Source organism: Podarcis tiliguerta, assembly GCF_965153285.1.
Source record: "Podarcis tiliguerta genome assembly, chromosome: 11".
Lineage (NCBI taxonomy): Eukaryota > Metazoa > Chordata > Lepidosauria > Squamata > Lacertidae > Podarcis > Podarcis tiliguerta.
The window spans coordinates 53,533,629-53,549,362 of record NC_139544.1 but is presented as its reverse complement, the minus strand read 5'-3'; the positions used below and the strand labels follow the sequence as shown (position 1 = coordinate 53,549,362).

The 15,734-nt window shown below is 45.4% G+C and overlaps 1 protein-coding gene and 1 long non-coding RNA gene across 2 annotated transcripts in view; both read right to left on the bottom strand.

Annotated features, from left to right (window-relative positions):
* Window positions 1-15,734, bottom strand: part of SMAD7 (SMAD family member 7) — a 106,955-nt gene that overhangs the window by 50,809 nt on the left and 40,412 nt on the right. The window lies entirely within an intron of this gene.
* LOC310659614 lies at window positions 6,770-15,268 on the bottom strand. Its single transcript, XR_014502865.1, has 3 exons — window positions 14,178-15,268; window positions 7,644-7,845; window positions 6,770-7,265 (listed from the first exon to the last, which is right to left on the bottom strand). It is a non-coding gene; the product is annotated as an uncharacterized lncRNA (long non-coding RNA).

The following is a 15,734-nucleotide window of genomic DNA, read 5'->3' as shown; positions in this document are numbered from 1 at the left end:
TTAAAGAGACGAGAGTGCGCTCCACGTCAAATCAAGCCACTGCTGTTATTGCTATATTGTACTGCTATTAATTTACTGTGTTTATGTATCAGGCACCATCCATGTATATGGTACTTTTGTGGCGTAAGGAAAAGGACAAGTCAGTGGCGTAGCGTGGGTTGTCAGCACCCGGGGCAAGGCAAGTAATTTGCTCCCCCTAACCCTAACCCCCAGATGTTGCGCCCGGTGCGGCCGGCCCCCCCGCACCCCCCATGCTATGCCACTGGGACAAGTCTTTGCCCTGAAAATATTTACATTCCACCATGTACAGGCTGCCCATCTCAGCTCATCAGGGTAAAATCACATCCAGAAGGACAGAAGCATAATACCTGTATGAAGTAAAGGCCGCAACATAACCGGCAAGCTTCCGAGCTCACCAGGACGCTTCTTCAGACAAGATGTTATAGTTTCAGGGGGCTTACTTCTCCCAACTAAGTGTGGATATGATTGCAGCCTCCAGGAATTTACAAGTGATGCAAGGTTTTGTGCTCTTGGCCTCAACGTTCCCATCTGCAGTATGGGGATAATAAAGCAAATCTGTCTTAGGATAATGCATGCAAAGTGCTCCAAACGAAAGTATGAAACATTATTATTATTATTATTATTATTATTATTATTATTATTACTATTATTATTATGTCTACACCTTGGGTGGATAAACCAGGAATTTAAAAAAGTGCAAATGTTTTTGTAGGTAACTAGGGAATGTTCCATAAACTTTTCAGTCGCTTTTTACTCACTGAGGGAATTATGGGTGTGCTCTGATCTCTCCTACCACTAAAACCAATTGGACTTAAAATTATTTTAAACTGGCTGGACGGTTTGTTGCAGGGTAATTAATCCCTGTGGTTTCCCATGTAGGCTTCACTGGGACTTGGGAAAACTCAGAATAATTAGGCTCCAGTTTCCTAGACATATCCACAAAGTCTATTGAATAAATGAGCATTTGGCACTGCAAATTCTATATTATGGGAACCGATTAAACAAATTCATCCACAGTAGTCCCACTGGGGAATTTAACACGGCCACTGCCATTAGAGATAGGATGCTGAAGTGTCAGGGAACTGCAACCCACAGAGGTTCTTGGGTATGATTTGCTCATATTTCCCCAAGATTTGGAGGGTCCAGCAGGCAGGTTTTCTCAGCTCGGACTATCCACTGATACTGGGCGAGAGATACCTTGAAGCACCTACTTCAGCTCATTTGCCCAATTCGCCTGCAAGTGTTTGCTCCCTGCACACCCTGTTTACAGTGCACCAAGAGCTTAATTTAAGCGTGACTCTCCAGGCCACAGGACTGGAATTTGAGCTTTGTGCCGCAATTTATTAGCAGGATATGTGAAATGATAATAATGATTTTTAAAAGTTGGAGTAGTGGGCCTTTTGCAGAAAAATCTAGGGCTCAAAGATACCACTGGCTGTGTTCACACAAGCCAGGATGGCTAAGAGAGCCTTAAGCAGTGCCAAATTTAGGACAGTGTAGCAATTCCCTTGGGACGCGGGTGGCGCTGTGGGTTAAACCACAGAGCCTAGGACTTGCCGATCGGAAGGTCAGCGGTTCTAATCCCCGTGACGGGGTGAGCTCCCGTTGCTCGGTCCCTGCTCCTGCCAACCTAGCAGTTCAAAAGCACGTCAAAGTGCAAGTAGATAAATAGGTACCACTCTGGTGGGAAGGTAAACTGTGTTTCCGTGCACTGCTCTGGTTTGCCAGAAGCGGCTTAGTCATGCTGGCCACATGACCCGGAAGCTGTACGCCGGCTCCCTCGGCCAATAAAGCGAGATGAGAGCCACAACCCCAGAGTCGGCCACGACTGGACCTAATGGTCAGGGGTCCCTTTACCTTTACCTTTAGCAATTCCCTCACACAGGGTGCCAAGCCAGGGGGCGCAAAATTGAGAAGATCCGTAATCGAAAAGATCCATTTTGGGGTGCCAAATTTTGACCTCTATTATGAAAGATTGCCAAAGACCGCCCCTATCTCTACTGCTGGTTTACAAATCCTGGTTTGTTAGCAAGAAATAAGCCACACAATCCAGGGTTTGGACATCAACTGTCTTGTTTCTAGCACTTGCACCATGGAGCAGGAAGGCAGTGTGGAGCAGCATGCTGCTCATTAACAGGAAGCCAACAACTCCAGGGTTGTTGTCATGCAAATTCTATCAGTGTATGCCATCTGGGATTCAGCAATCTCGTTTTTTGCATATTGCAGCCATTTAAACTCAAGTCTCTTGGATCACAGCCCTATGAGCTCAATCAGTTGGACAAAAGAAAGTGGCCTGCCATGGGCGACGTGGTGGTGCAAATTGCTATTGCACCCATTTTATAGAGGGGACATTGAGGCATGGGAAACTCTTGATTCTCACTGGTGCTCATAAAGCCTGTTTTAGGAGAGCTCGCGAGGGCAGTCTAGACGCCCTGACTCCTAGTGCTTCGTGCTATTTGCCTGGCAAATAGTTATTGAAAGTCGCATTTACGTGGAAGCTGAACGGGCTTCCTAAATGTTAAGTGTGGTAATTTATGCTTTCACAAAGCTTATGGAGCCAAGAGATCAGTTAAGTGAGTTGCTTTGGGAAATGTAGGTAGGGCAGCGCCAAAGGTGGAAATTAAAAATAAGGTGTCCTCATGTGTCATTCAGTTTCTGGGCACAACTCAAGGTTCTGTTTCTGCCATTTAAAACATAACACCACAATCCTGATATAACACCACAGCTGGTATAGAATTGTGCCATAAATCTCTAAAATCCCACATGTCTTTGGGAAAGTTTTAGGGAGCAGTGGTTCCATTTGTCTCATATACCAGAAGTTAGATCGATAGTTAAATGCAGCAGGGCCTTCTCTGCAGTAGCCACCTCTGGAACGCCCTGCCTAAGGAGGTTTACCAGGCACAGTCTTTTTCTACCTCTGATCAACTGGTCAAGATTTTTTATGTTAAATGGAAAGTCCAGTTCATGTCTTGTGCGCAGAAAATCCCAGGTTCAGTCCCAAACATCTTGGAACGGTCCTGTATGAATCCCTACAGAGCCGCTGCCAGTCTGTGTTCGATGGACCAGTGGTCTGACTCAGTGTAAGGAAGTTGTCTATATTCCGTCAGCCATTTTTAGCCGCTTTGTCCTTAGCAGCTTTTATGGATTAAACTGTATCCGGCAGAAAGTGTGGGATACAAACTAAACCAGCAATGAAATTGCAACTGGCTAGGCAAGTTGGGTCATCTGGTGCCACTTAGCAGCATCTGATGTGTAGAACCTCCATGTTCACAAGCAGTGAACCTTAGAATGCCTGACATCCAGCACAAGCAATGAGAAAGGGCTGTTGCCCTCATGCCCTGCTTGTAGGCTCCCTAGAGACTTCTTGATGGCCACTGCAAGGAACAGGATGTTGGTGGGTCCTTGTCTGATCCAGCAGAATTCTCCTGTAAGGTTATTTCAGATTTCCTTATTTCAGAATTTCCTGGAGCATATAATGGACGCCTTTCATTTCAGAACCGCCCCCAGCTCCATGCTGTTGTAAAATTTCAGCTTATTTCCCCCCTGAATGCATTGACATCACAGTTCTAAGTCCAAGCCATATCCCACAATGCAGCTCCTCCTCCTTTTTCCCCTTTAGTTTTCATTTATTTATTATATTTACATTTCCTTCAAGGCGTTCTATGTGCTGCTCCTCCCATTTTACCTACATGGCCAAGTGGTGATTTGAACTTGGGTCTTCTCAGTCCAAGCCCAATGTTCTAGCTGCTTGCCTTGAATGCTTTCCTGCTATAAATAAATGCATTCATGAAATCACGCAAGGAAGTAAACAAGTCAGACACGCCCAGGCAGCAGGGAGATTGTGCATAAGTCATTGTGATCGTCTAGCAATGCACAAAGAAGTTCCATTGGTAGGTCTGGAGAAATGCAAGATGTTCTCAATGTGCCACCACTCCGTGTTAGAAGCCATCCTTTATTGGCAGAAGGTCCCATGTCCTTCTCTAGTCAAAAAGGGGTCAGGTGACGTGAAAGACCTCCATCTATGCCTTGGAGAAACTTCCAAGAAGAAGTGATACTGGACTGACTGGATTCATAGTTTGAGCTATATTATCATCATTTGCTCCTAGGAGTGCAGCAAAGGTGGGGGACCTATGCTCTCCAGGTGTTGAAGAACCGCAGCTCCCACAAGCCCCACCCATCCTGGCCAATGGTCAGGGATGGCCGAAGTTGTAGTCTAGGAACATCTCCTGGGCCACAGCTTCCCCACCCCTGGAATACAGGATCATACAAAGGCTGGTGGATCTCGCCCATCTCATGGATAATTCAAATGTAAACATGAGTAGTTTGAACTTTTTTCAGTTGATCAGTGAAACGGATTGAAATGTAAGTTCGCCAATGCTTTAGGCTTCCATTCCTTTAGCCACCGCTCGACCTGTAGAAGAGTAGCTTCTGCAGGAAGAATTCTACCTGCTGAATATTTCTCCACACGATAGCTGGTAAGAGAACGGAAGTTATTTTGTCAGGTCAGCAATGGGTGTGAACTCTTCCAGAGCTCTATTCAAGGTGCTGCTTTTAACTCCCCATCTCAGAAGGCTTTGTTGAGGGTTCCTTAAGAACAGGAGGTCTGTGTGGCGAGTGTCCAAAACACTCCTTTTTTCATTTGTGACATTAAAATGCTAGAATGCGGACCCTTCTTCAGGCTACATTGCTGAATTTTAGGTTACTTCTTAAGACATTAAGAAGAATTTCCCAAAGATCTTTGGCAGTTTGCTTGGGGGGGGGAATATAATTTTCAAACTTCTCTTTTTTTGTTTGGTTTATTTTTTAAAAAAAATGTTTTGATATCTGTTTAAATTATTTTAAATACATTGTTTTCACCCTAACGAGAACAAGCCTTTTAAGTAGCTATCTTTATCTCATTCTGCATTAATATTGGATTTGAAATTGGTTTTTTATATGGTGATGTTTCTAATCACCCTTTCATATTTTTGTCGTCAATGCGTCTTACTGTATGATCAAATAACTAACACACCATTTAAACAAATTGGTTTAAAGCAAATATTTTGACCAATTCAGGCATTTAAAAACTGATTAAAAGTGCAGAGCAATGTGTGTGTGTGAGAGAGAGATTCCAGCAGTTATAAACCAGATTCAAATGATGAAAAGCCTGGGTAACATAAAGAGAATGATGTCTAACACCAACAAGACATCAGAGTAGGTGCCAAGCAGGCCTTCCTAGGGAGAGAAGCTCATAAAGAGATGCTATGGCAATCCAGAAAGCCTCCTCTCTTATTTTATTTATTTCATTTACAAACCAGCTTCTCCTCCAGTGAGCGCAATAGTTCTCAATAGTACATAGTTCTCTTCCTCCTCTTCAGAACAAGCCTGCAAGGTAGGTTAGGCTGAGGGACAGCAACTAGTCCAAGGTTATCCAGGGAGCTCCATGACTGAGTGAGGATTCAGATCCTCGTTTCCCAGGTCGTGGTCCATCTCTCTTACCACCACACTGGAGAGACCTATCAGGAGTAAGCATGGACCAGTGGTACCAAATAGTATGGGAAACAGCCCTACTAGAAAAATTAACCAATAAACTGAAACTGACACAGGGACAAATAGAAGAAGACGCCTTCACCCCGGTATGGCTCCCCTTTATCACATGCACAGCCCAACAAGACAACGACAAAAAATCCACCAACAGCATACAAATCAATATGGCTAACCTGATCCAAAACACCCACCCACTCCACTCACACATGAAAACAAAGACCACCACAGCCAAACACGAACGGATAACCACACCCTAGGCCAACCCCAACCTCTCTCACCACCAAAAGAACACAAGCGAACAGCAAAGAACCTGCACAAGCAACGCTGACACCAAACCCTACATATAGTAAGTAAAATAGAAACATCACCACCCAACCCCAACCCCACTCATCTTCTCCCCCCTCCACCTCTTTCCCCCTTTTCTTCCTAATTTCTCAACAAATGAAACTGATTTGTAAAAATGTTACATGGGGGGGGGGGGGAATACGAGAGAGAGACATTGCAAACACTCTTTACACCACACTGGCTCTCTCTTCTCCCCAACCCAGCGCTCATCCAAAGATCAAGCAATCTGACAGAGGGAATTCAGAGGGTTTGTTTAAAATTGTACGCCCCAGCTGGCTCTATTTAAAAACAACTTTTTAAATATATATATATATATTTAAAAATTAATAAAACTTACAAAGCACAGTAAAAGCACAGTAAAAGAACCAAGAGCTTGATTTGTAAAGAAGGGGGCTACCAGTCCCCGGGAATCACGAAGCATGAACTCTTTGCCAGTGAATGCTTTACAGGTGGCGTCTAAGGCCTGTTAAGCTAGCTAAAATGTTCAGATCTAGAACAAACATTTGCTGGAAATGCAGGGAGGCTGAAGGTACATGGATCCACATGTGGTGGAAGTGTAAAAAGATCAGACAATTTTGGGAAATGGTTTATAACAAGCTTAAGAAAATGTTCAAATGATCCTTCCCTAAAAAACCTGAAGCCTTCCTGCTGGGAATTATGGGAATTATGGGAAATGAAATCCCCCAAAAGTACAGGAGAGTCTTTTTGTATGTTATGGTCACTGCCAGAATTCTAATCGCAAAAGATTGGAAGGGAGAGGATATCCCATCCAAATCAGACTGGCAAAATAAAGTAAGAGAATACGCCAAACTGGCGAGGTTATCAGCAAAGTTAAGATGGAAAAATTATCCAGAGAGTGGGATATTTATAGAGTTTATGTAAAAGAACATTGTCAATGTTGGAAGGTCTTGATTGATCTAAATAGGATAATGGTACAAAACAAAATTTATAGTAAGTCAAAAAAATATGGAGAAAGTAAAGTTTAAGCGCGTGTTTAAGGAATTTAAATCGGGAATGCAAAGGGAAGATCGGAGGTCTTGAAAAATTTAATAACAAATGGATGTGCAAAGCAAGCATCAGTTAAAGAATGAATAATTGTTTATTTTTATTTCTCATTTTGCCTATAATATCTATTGTATACTTCTGTTATAAAGTTTTCAAACAATAAAGCACTCAGAAGCATGCAGGCTATGTGCTCAACAGCTGAACCCGTTCAGAACTCTGGCAGGATTAGTGTCTTGGACTTGTCAAAATGTTCACCGCACAGTGCTTCCTTTAGTGGAAAAGGGGCACACAGACCTGAAGACTAACTTTGTAATTCATCAATCAGTTACAACTTTGAGGCTGAGACTTTAGCAGAAGGTAAGCCAGGCCTTTAGGGATGCGGGTGGCGCTGTGGGTTAAAGCCTCAGTGCCTAGGGCTTGCCAATCGAAAGGTCGGCGGTTCGAATCCCCGCGGCGGGGTGCGCTCCCGTTGTTCGGTCCCAGCGCCTGCCAACCTAGCAGTTCGAAAGCACCCCCGGGTGCAAGTAGATAAATAGGGCCCGCTTACTAGCGGGAAGGTAAACGGCGTTTCCGTGTGCGGCTCTGGCTCGCCAGAGCAGCGATGTCACACTGGCCATGTGACCCGGAAGTGTCTGCGGACAGCGCTGGCCCCTGGCCTCTTGAGTGAGATGGGCGCACAACCCTAGAGTCTGTCAAGATTGGCCCGTTCGGGCAGGGGTACCTTTACCTTTACCTTTAAGTCAGGCCTTGAGGGTAACAGCAGATCTCCTGTTTCAAGTTGTGCTAGAGTCTGGGATCTAGCCCCTTGGAGATAGAATGGGGGGGGGGGAATTGTGCATCTTCCCCAAGGTGACCACAATCTTTCCGACCTACTTCCTCATTACTGCATCAGAATATATCGAACAGTTTGCAACTCACTCTTCTTCATCAGTATGATGGCTCAATGACCTAGATAAGAGAACAGAGTTACTTTCGCCTCTCTTTATCTGATACAGACATCCGGCTTAGTTCAGACACACCTGTTTCCATATGCCTTACATGTTTTTATATATATTTTTAATGCTGAAAGCTTTCCAAAGTATTAACAGATTAAAAACATTTTCAGCGCAGTTCTCGGGTTTTTAAAAAAACAGAAACAGTTTGTACGGCACTGTCTTCTGTATCAGCATTTGTATATAGTATTCAACTGGAAAATGGTGGTGGTTAATATGGAGCCAGACAATCTTTTGTCCCTGATCTGCTGTCCGCAGAAATAATAACAATCAAGGCTTCTGGTTCATGCCAATCCGTATTTCCAGACTGCACTTCCCAAGGGGGTTGCTGGAAATCTTGTTCCACAACTGCCTTTGAAGAGTTAATGGCAAGCGATAAACTCAGGTTAATTTGCAATGCAATTCAACATTTGGCAGACAGTTGGAGACAGGGAACTGTTAAACTAATTGTCTTACTAACGGCACCAGGGTGTGACAGAGCAAAGGCATACAAACACACACATGCCAAAGATATAATCCCAAACTCTTTTCAGTCCTGACATCATTAAGCTGCTGTAAGATTATTCTGCTTTCCTCTGCTTGCGCTGTTAAACCTGCAGTCCTCTGCACACTTACTTGGGAGTAAAAGGTAAAGGGACCCCTAGCTGTTAGGTCCAGCAACTCTGGGGTTGCGGCACTCATCTTGCTCTATAGGCCAAGGGAGCCAGTGTACAGCTTCTGGGTCATGTGGCCAGCATGACTAAGCCGCTTCTGGCAAACCAGAGCAGCACACAGAAACGCCGTTTACCTTCCCGTCAGAGTGGTACCTATTTATCTACTTGCACTGGCGTGCTTTCGAACTGCTAGGTTGGCAGGAGTAGGGACCAAGCAACAGGAGCTCACCCCATAGCGGGGATTTGAACCGCCAACCTTCCGATTGGGAAGCCCTAGGCTCTGTGGTTTAGACCACAGCGCCACCCGCGTCCCTAAATCATTGCACTTTACTCCTGAAGAAACCTGCATAGGGTTGTGCTGCACAATACCTTCCTTCCCCTCTACATTTGGGAGCTCTTATCTTATCTAGTGGCTCATGTCATGATGATCTCCAGCTTAGTGTTCCAGCTACAGTGGTACCTCGGCTTACATAAGCTTCAGGTTACAGACGCTTCAGGTTACAGACTCTGCTAACCCAGAAATAGTACCTCTAAGAACTTTGCTTCAGGATGAGAACAGAAATCGTGCTCCGGTGGTGTGGCGGCAGCGGGAGGCCCCATTAGCTAAAGTGGTGCTTCAGGTTAAGAACAGTTTCAGGTTAAGAACGAACCTCCGGAACGAATTAAGTACTTAACCCGAGGTACCACTGTACTCTGTTCCATTTCTTCTCTTCTCCTAGTTTACCATTTCTCTTCCACCCCCCCGCCCCCCAGGTGTCTATCAGCATTCCTGGCCACTGTGCTTGCTCAGTTTTCATTGGAGTCTTTCAGATTTATTTATTTATTTGTTTGTTTGCATTCCTACCAAATGGGAATCCACCAAACCCGCTGATACTTCTTTCTTGTGCCTAGCTGATACCTTTTGGTTCCATTAGGAACAACTAAATCATTAGTATGTATGGTTTGCATTCTTCTTTTTTAAGGAAATTGTGGCAGGATAACGGAGATGTGATTTTGTTTAGCTGCATTTATTTCACTGAGGAAGTTAATCTCGTGTTTAACACTCCTCCAGTAATAGTCAGTGGGTCAAGAAAAAGGAGAGGCGTTTCTCTGTTGCTCTGTTGTTTATGGGTGAATCAGGCCTTTTTATTTTTAAAGACTTACTAGGCTTCCTCCAAGGGAACCTGGGTCTGCGTGTTTGCAGCAGAATGAGAATTTGGAAGAATCTGTTGGGTCAGGCCAATGGCCCATCTAGTCCAGCATCCTGTTCTCACAGTGGCCAACCAGATGCCTGGTAAACGGACGCGGGTGGCGCTGTGGGTTAAACCACAGAGCCTAGGACTTGCCAATCAGAAGGTCGGAGGTTCGAATCCCTGTGACGGGGTGAACTCCCGTTGCTCGGTTGCTACTCTGCCAACCTAGCTGTTGAAAAGCACGTCAAAAGTGCAAGTAGATAAATAGGTACCACTCTGGCGGGAAGGTAAACGGCGTTTCCATGCGCTGCTTTGGTTCATCAAAAGTGGCTTAGTCATGCTGTCCAGCTCCCTCGGCCAATAAAGCAAGATGAGCGCCGCAACCCCAGAGTCGGCCACGACTGGACCTAATGGTCAGGGGTCCCTTTACCTTTAAACATTTTGGTGCTGGAGCACATCTTTCTCTGAATGCCCCCGCCCCAATACTCCAGAATTTCAGATCCCAGGCATGCTCAAAGTCTTGTTAAGAAAGCCCTGGGCAACTTGGGATCAGGTTACCTGCAAGACTGCTTGCACCTGTACAAGCCTTTATTGCTCAGACCACCTGGACAAATTCTACTTGTGGCACCACACACTACAGAACATCAAGACATCAGTAACTACAGTGGTACCTTGGTTCTCAAACTTAATCCATTCCAAAACCAAAGTGTTCCAAAACTGAGGCGCGCTTTCCCATAGAAAGTAATGCAAAATGGATTAATCCGTTCCAGACTTTTAGAAAACAAGCCTTAAAACAGCAATTTAACATGAATTTTACTATCTAATGAGATAAAATGAAAGCGAAAAACAATGTACTGCAGTCACACAATCAATCAGTAGCTGAACTGGGTTCCACACAGTCACAAAAACAAAAAGAGCTCCAAAAGCAAAAACGCAAAATAAACAGCAAAAACAGACAGACCCCAGCGTAACACTCAAAACAGAAGTGTGGCACTCAAAACGGAAGCGAAGCACTCAAAACGGAACACGTTCAGCTTCCAAAAAAGGTTCACAAACCGGAACACTTACTTCCGGGTTTGCAGTGTTTGGGTTCTAAGTTGTTTGAGTACCGAGGCGTTGAGAACCAAGGTACCACTGTATTAGAAATCAAACACAAGGACAATGCCAGCAGGTGTCCTCCATGCAGCTATTAAATGTGGTTGCTTCTGCTATTGTCAAACAATCAGAAGCCTGGAATCTTTGCTGATCTCCTGCAAATCACTCAGATCCCAGTCTTCCTCATCTCCTGCAAATCACTCAGAGATCTACCTGAGCAGATCTAGTCTAGGGCACACAATTCACCAAATGTTAAGCACTTTTAAGTCCCATTGACTGTCAAGGAAGAATTCGAATCTCTCTCTTTCTCTCTCCGATATCCCCCTTCTTTCCTTCCTTCCTTCCTTCCCTGGCTATGCTCATCAATTTTCTGCAGCTCTCATTTAAATATTAAATAGCCCATTAAATTGCCAGACCTTATGGCTGCGCAAATGGAGGCTCACAATGCAGCAGGATAGCATAATATATACCGCCTTCCACACATCACCAAGAGGAGATGCTCTGACAATCAGCCGAAAAGTGCTGGCGGCTGCCCTCATTCGGTATTAAATCCAAAAAGGTACATCGGATACTTTGAATGCTGATGTTGCTAACAGTGCCGGGATTTACCTTTTAAGTGGGGATATCCTGTTTTTTCTTATTATGCAGCGTGACTGGACACCACCAAAAATGGGAAGAGGAAAAAGCCCTTTATTGCTTTAGCTCCTTGGGCTCTTTCCCCCTACAAAGCCATTTCGCTGGAGCCTCCATCCATCCCCCAGAGGACACATAATTGTCCTCCGGCAGACCAGACAGAGCCAGGAAGAAGCACAGGCTCATCAAGGGTCATTCATGGAGAAAACTTGGTTTTAGGTGGAAGAAAGTTGTTCTGAATACCTTTTGTTCCCTTCAACATGCTCAGTATTTTCCTGGGATTAACCTAACTTAATGTTTTCATTGATTGCCAACCTCCTCCAAAACAGGCTCAAAATGCAAAGGCTTTTATAAAATCAGAGGCCGTGCCTACCTGGCAGGAACCTTTTTCTTTTAATTGGCAAACCAGGACAGTTTTCTCCCTAACCCCAGATTTATGGGAGTTGGTTGTTGTGTTGGGGGCAAAGCAGTCTTTATCTGCCTAAAAACATTTGCTTATTTAACTGTGTTACTTATATTGTTATTAGCTGCTCTTAGCCTGGCTTCGGCTGCGGAGGGCGGGATATAAATAAATTATTATTATTATTATTATTATTATTATTATTATTAAATCCCTGATCAGTTCCTATCAGTTCCTGGGCTGTTGTGGTAAGTTCAGGGTGACCACTGGTCCTACTTTAGAACTCTTGTTTGAAGAGCTGCCTCTTTTTTAGAATTAATTGAAGTTTTTACAGTACAATAAAAAAAAACGCAAGCCAATCTACAAGAAATAAAGGAAAGAAAGAAACTAAAGAAAGAAGGAACAGAAAAAGAAACTCTTAAGATCCTTCCTCATCACTGTATCCCAACTTTCATCTCCTACAGAGGAAAGTGTGCCCTCACTAGAGCTGCCTGGTATAAGTCTGAATGGAGAGCAGGATCATAGAATCATAGAACGACAGAGTTGGAAGGGACCCTGAGGATCATCTAGTCCAACCCCGTGGAATACAGGAATATGCAGCTGTCTCTTATAGGGGCTTCAAGTTGCCCACAGTTTGCTGCACCTGCATAGCAGACTCAGCAGGCACAGGACTGCCCAGGTCATAGCCCACTCCCATGCCACCACGGAGAGGCATGTGCTATTTCATGTTTGCATGCTCTGGAAATACTGGTAGATCCAACATTGTCATTGTCGGGGCCCCAGTGGCACACAGCACTTCAGAGTGGTGTGACGGCTGCAGCTTCCAGACAGACGAAGCTTGGCTGCAGTCATCCATGCCTCGTAACCTCTAGACTGGGCTGCTGCAATTCACTGTGCATGGGGCTGCCCTTGGAGACTTCTCCAAAAATTTTGTACATTGCAGCTCCTAGGTTACTAACTAGGAGTGCCTACAACAGGAACGGGGAATCTGTGGCCCTCCAGATATACATGGACTCCAGTCCTGGAACTGCTGCCTGGGACTGACCGGGTTGGGTGTCCAAGTATACAGTGGTACCTTGGTTCTCAAACATAATCCATTCCGGAAGTCCAATTGACTCCCAAAACGTTCAAAAACCAAGGCGCGGCTTCCGATTGGCTGCAGGAGCTTCGTACACTCAAGTGGAAGGTGTGTTGGACGTTCAGCTTCTGAATAACGTTCAAAAACTGGAACACTGCCGGGTTTTTGGAGTTTGGAAGCGGATTTGTTCGTCAACTAAGCCGTTTGAGAACCAAGGTTCCACTGTGTTTGTAGGGCCACAGGGCTCTAGATACCAAGGTATTAAACCATGGGTAGGCAAACTAAGGCCCGGGGCCCAAATCTGGCCCAATTGCCTTCTAAATCTGGCTCGCGGATGGTCTGGGGTTCAGCGTGTTTTTACATGAGTAGAACGTGTGCGTTTGTTTAAAATGCATCTCTGGGTTATTTGTGGGGCATAGGAATTCGTTCATCCCCCCAAAAAAAATACAGTCCGGCCCCCCACAAGGTCTGAGGGACAGTGGACCGGCCCCCTGCTGGAAAAGTTTGCTGACCCCTGTAGATCTTCACCCTGGGAGTCCCACCAGCATCCGAGCTCAGGACAGTGGCGATTGGAGTGTTGTGGTGCAAGCCTTGCATTTCACTGCCCTCCCCAAAGAAGCTTGCCCAGCCCCTGCTTTGATATCCTGTCGCACCTATTTAATTGTTTGGCTGTGGCAATTCAGCACGCCAAATAGTTATTTTAATTGCTTGCTTTGTGGTTCGGGCTGGTTTTTATTGCCAGCTGCTGCTGTTGCCCCTGTGTTTTATGGTTTAATCTTTCTTCATTGTATAGTTGTTGTTTTTAAATTCTCTGAATTATATGCCAGCCACCTTGGGAGTTTAGGGTGACGCTTATAAATTGTCTGGTCAAATAAATAAATCACATCCAGTAAAAAACACACACCAGAAAACAGAAAACACCAGGCAGAAGGGAACAGCTGCTGCCATCAGCTGCACTGGGACAATGGAAGAGGATAATGGGGAAAATGGAGAATCCTGTCACTGTTTTCTCACACTTTTATCACCTACCCAGCATTTTGCAAGGAGACCAAGTACAAAACAAAACAAAGAACCAGGAAGTTGCCAGTGGTGCAAGGAGAGACAGAGAGAAAAGCAGCAAAAAGAGAAGGCACCTGCCCAGGCTTGGGGCAGATCCCTGGAGATTTAGCAGAGCAAAAGAGGACAATTTGGCTGTCATTGTGTAATGAACCAGGAGCCAGGGAGATTGTCTGAAGATGGAGTGATGAGATTACCTACCAACAGAAGGGCCTGCAGTGGAGACTTTGCAGGCAAGGCAGGTCTCCCAGTGGGTTTAAACAGCCCACAGTTTTGAAAGCAAGAGATCCTTGGCAGAGATTTTCAGCAGGGAGTGGTGCAAATAGACCTTGGCCTCGCTGTGGGAGGCGGTGATCTGTAGACGAAGGCAGCATAGGAGAGTTAGGCTGGGTCATGTTTGGAGGAGATGCAAATGAGATGGACCCCCATTTCATTTGAGAGGGGAATAAGAGTGCAACAGTCAATGTTCAGGCAGAGGCAAAGAAACTTGTGAGTCAAGGACCCTCCACTCGCATAGGATTATAATAAGACACACAGACACGTTATTTTAGGTTAATGGGCAAAATTAGGCCACAACCTTTATTGATTACAGCATCTGAGTAGAACTGGCTTAGGCATTGGATGAAACAGCAATACAGTGGTACCTCGGGTTAAGTACTCAATTCGTTCCAGAGGTCCGTACTTAACCTGAAACTGTTCTTAACCTGAAGCACCACTTTAGCTAATGGGGCCTCCTGCTGCTGCCGCACCGCCGGAGCACGATTTCTGTTCTCATCCTGAAGCAAAGTTCTTAACCTGAAGCACTATTTCTGGGTTAGCGGAGTCTGTAACCTGAAGCGTATGTAACCTGAAGCGTATGTAACCCGAGGTACCACTGTACAAGACTCCACCCCACACAGCCAGGAGTCATATCAGGGTTAACAACCAATGGGAGGAGTTTGTTGATGCAAATACAACTGGAAGCAACCCCATGATGTCACCGGGGGTCGTGCCATGGCCCTAGCCACTAGCAGGGCATTGGACAGGATCCATGACCGCCAGATTCCTTTAACGGAATACCCAAAAGAGGAGGGGTAGATGATGGCCCATACCCAATCCTCCAACACAGCACACATATTCCAATGCCTAACCGCCAATACCAGAAAGTTGTGACGAATTGCTACGAGGCAGGCGAAAAAACCAAGTGGCTGGTGCCAATTTGCCAAATGGATAAAAAAGTCCTACCAGGCCCCTTGGGCAACCAAGGCAACTAACCGAAGTCCATAGGAAGGTCAATACGCAAAAGAAGCTGGCCTAAGAGGGAGGGAGGCAGGGAGATCTGAAGAAAGCAGGAGCAAACTGAGAGAAGAGGGCTGCCGCGGCATTTAGCCCCGCCCACCAGCCGGCCCTATTGGTCGGCTGGGAGGCTTGGACGCGGCAGCAGAACCAATCAGGAGGCTTTGCCAGCAGTGGCAAGGTGGTGGGTGGAGGAAGATGGCAATGGAAGGGGGAATAAAGCAACCGTTTTACATGCACAAGGTCCCAGCTCCAATCCCCAGCACCTCCAAGTAGGGCAGGCATTGTCCACTGCCTGAATCTTTGGAAAACCACTGCCAGTCAGTACAGACAATACTGGATGGATTTCTGCACAGACTCAGCATAAGGCAGCTTCCTATGTTCCATAATCACTGTCACAGCCAGCCCCAGGTTTGAAGATGACCTCAGTAAGGCACCTTCTAATCCTCCACCTGCCACCACTTTCCCAGAAAAATAAATGCA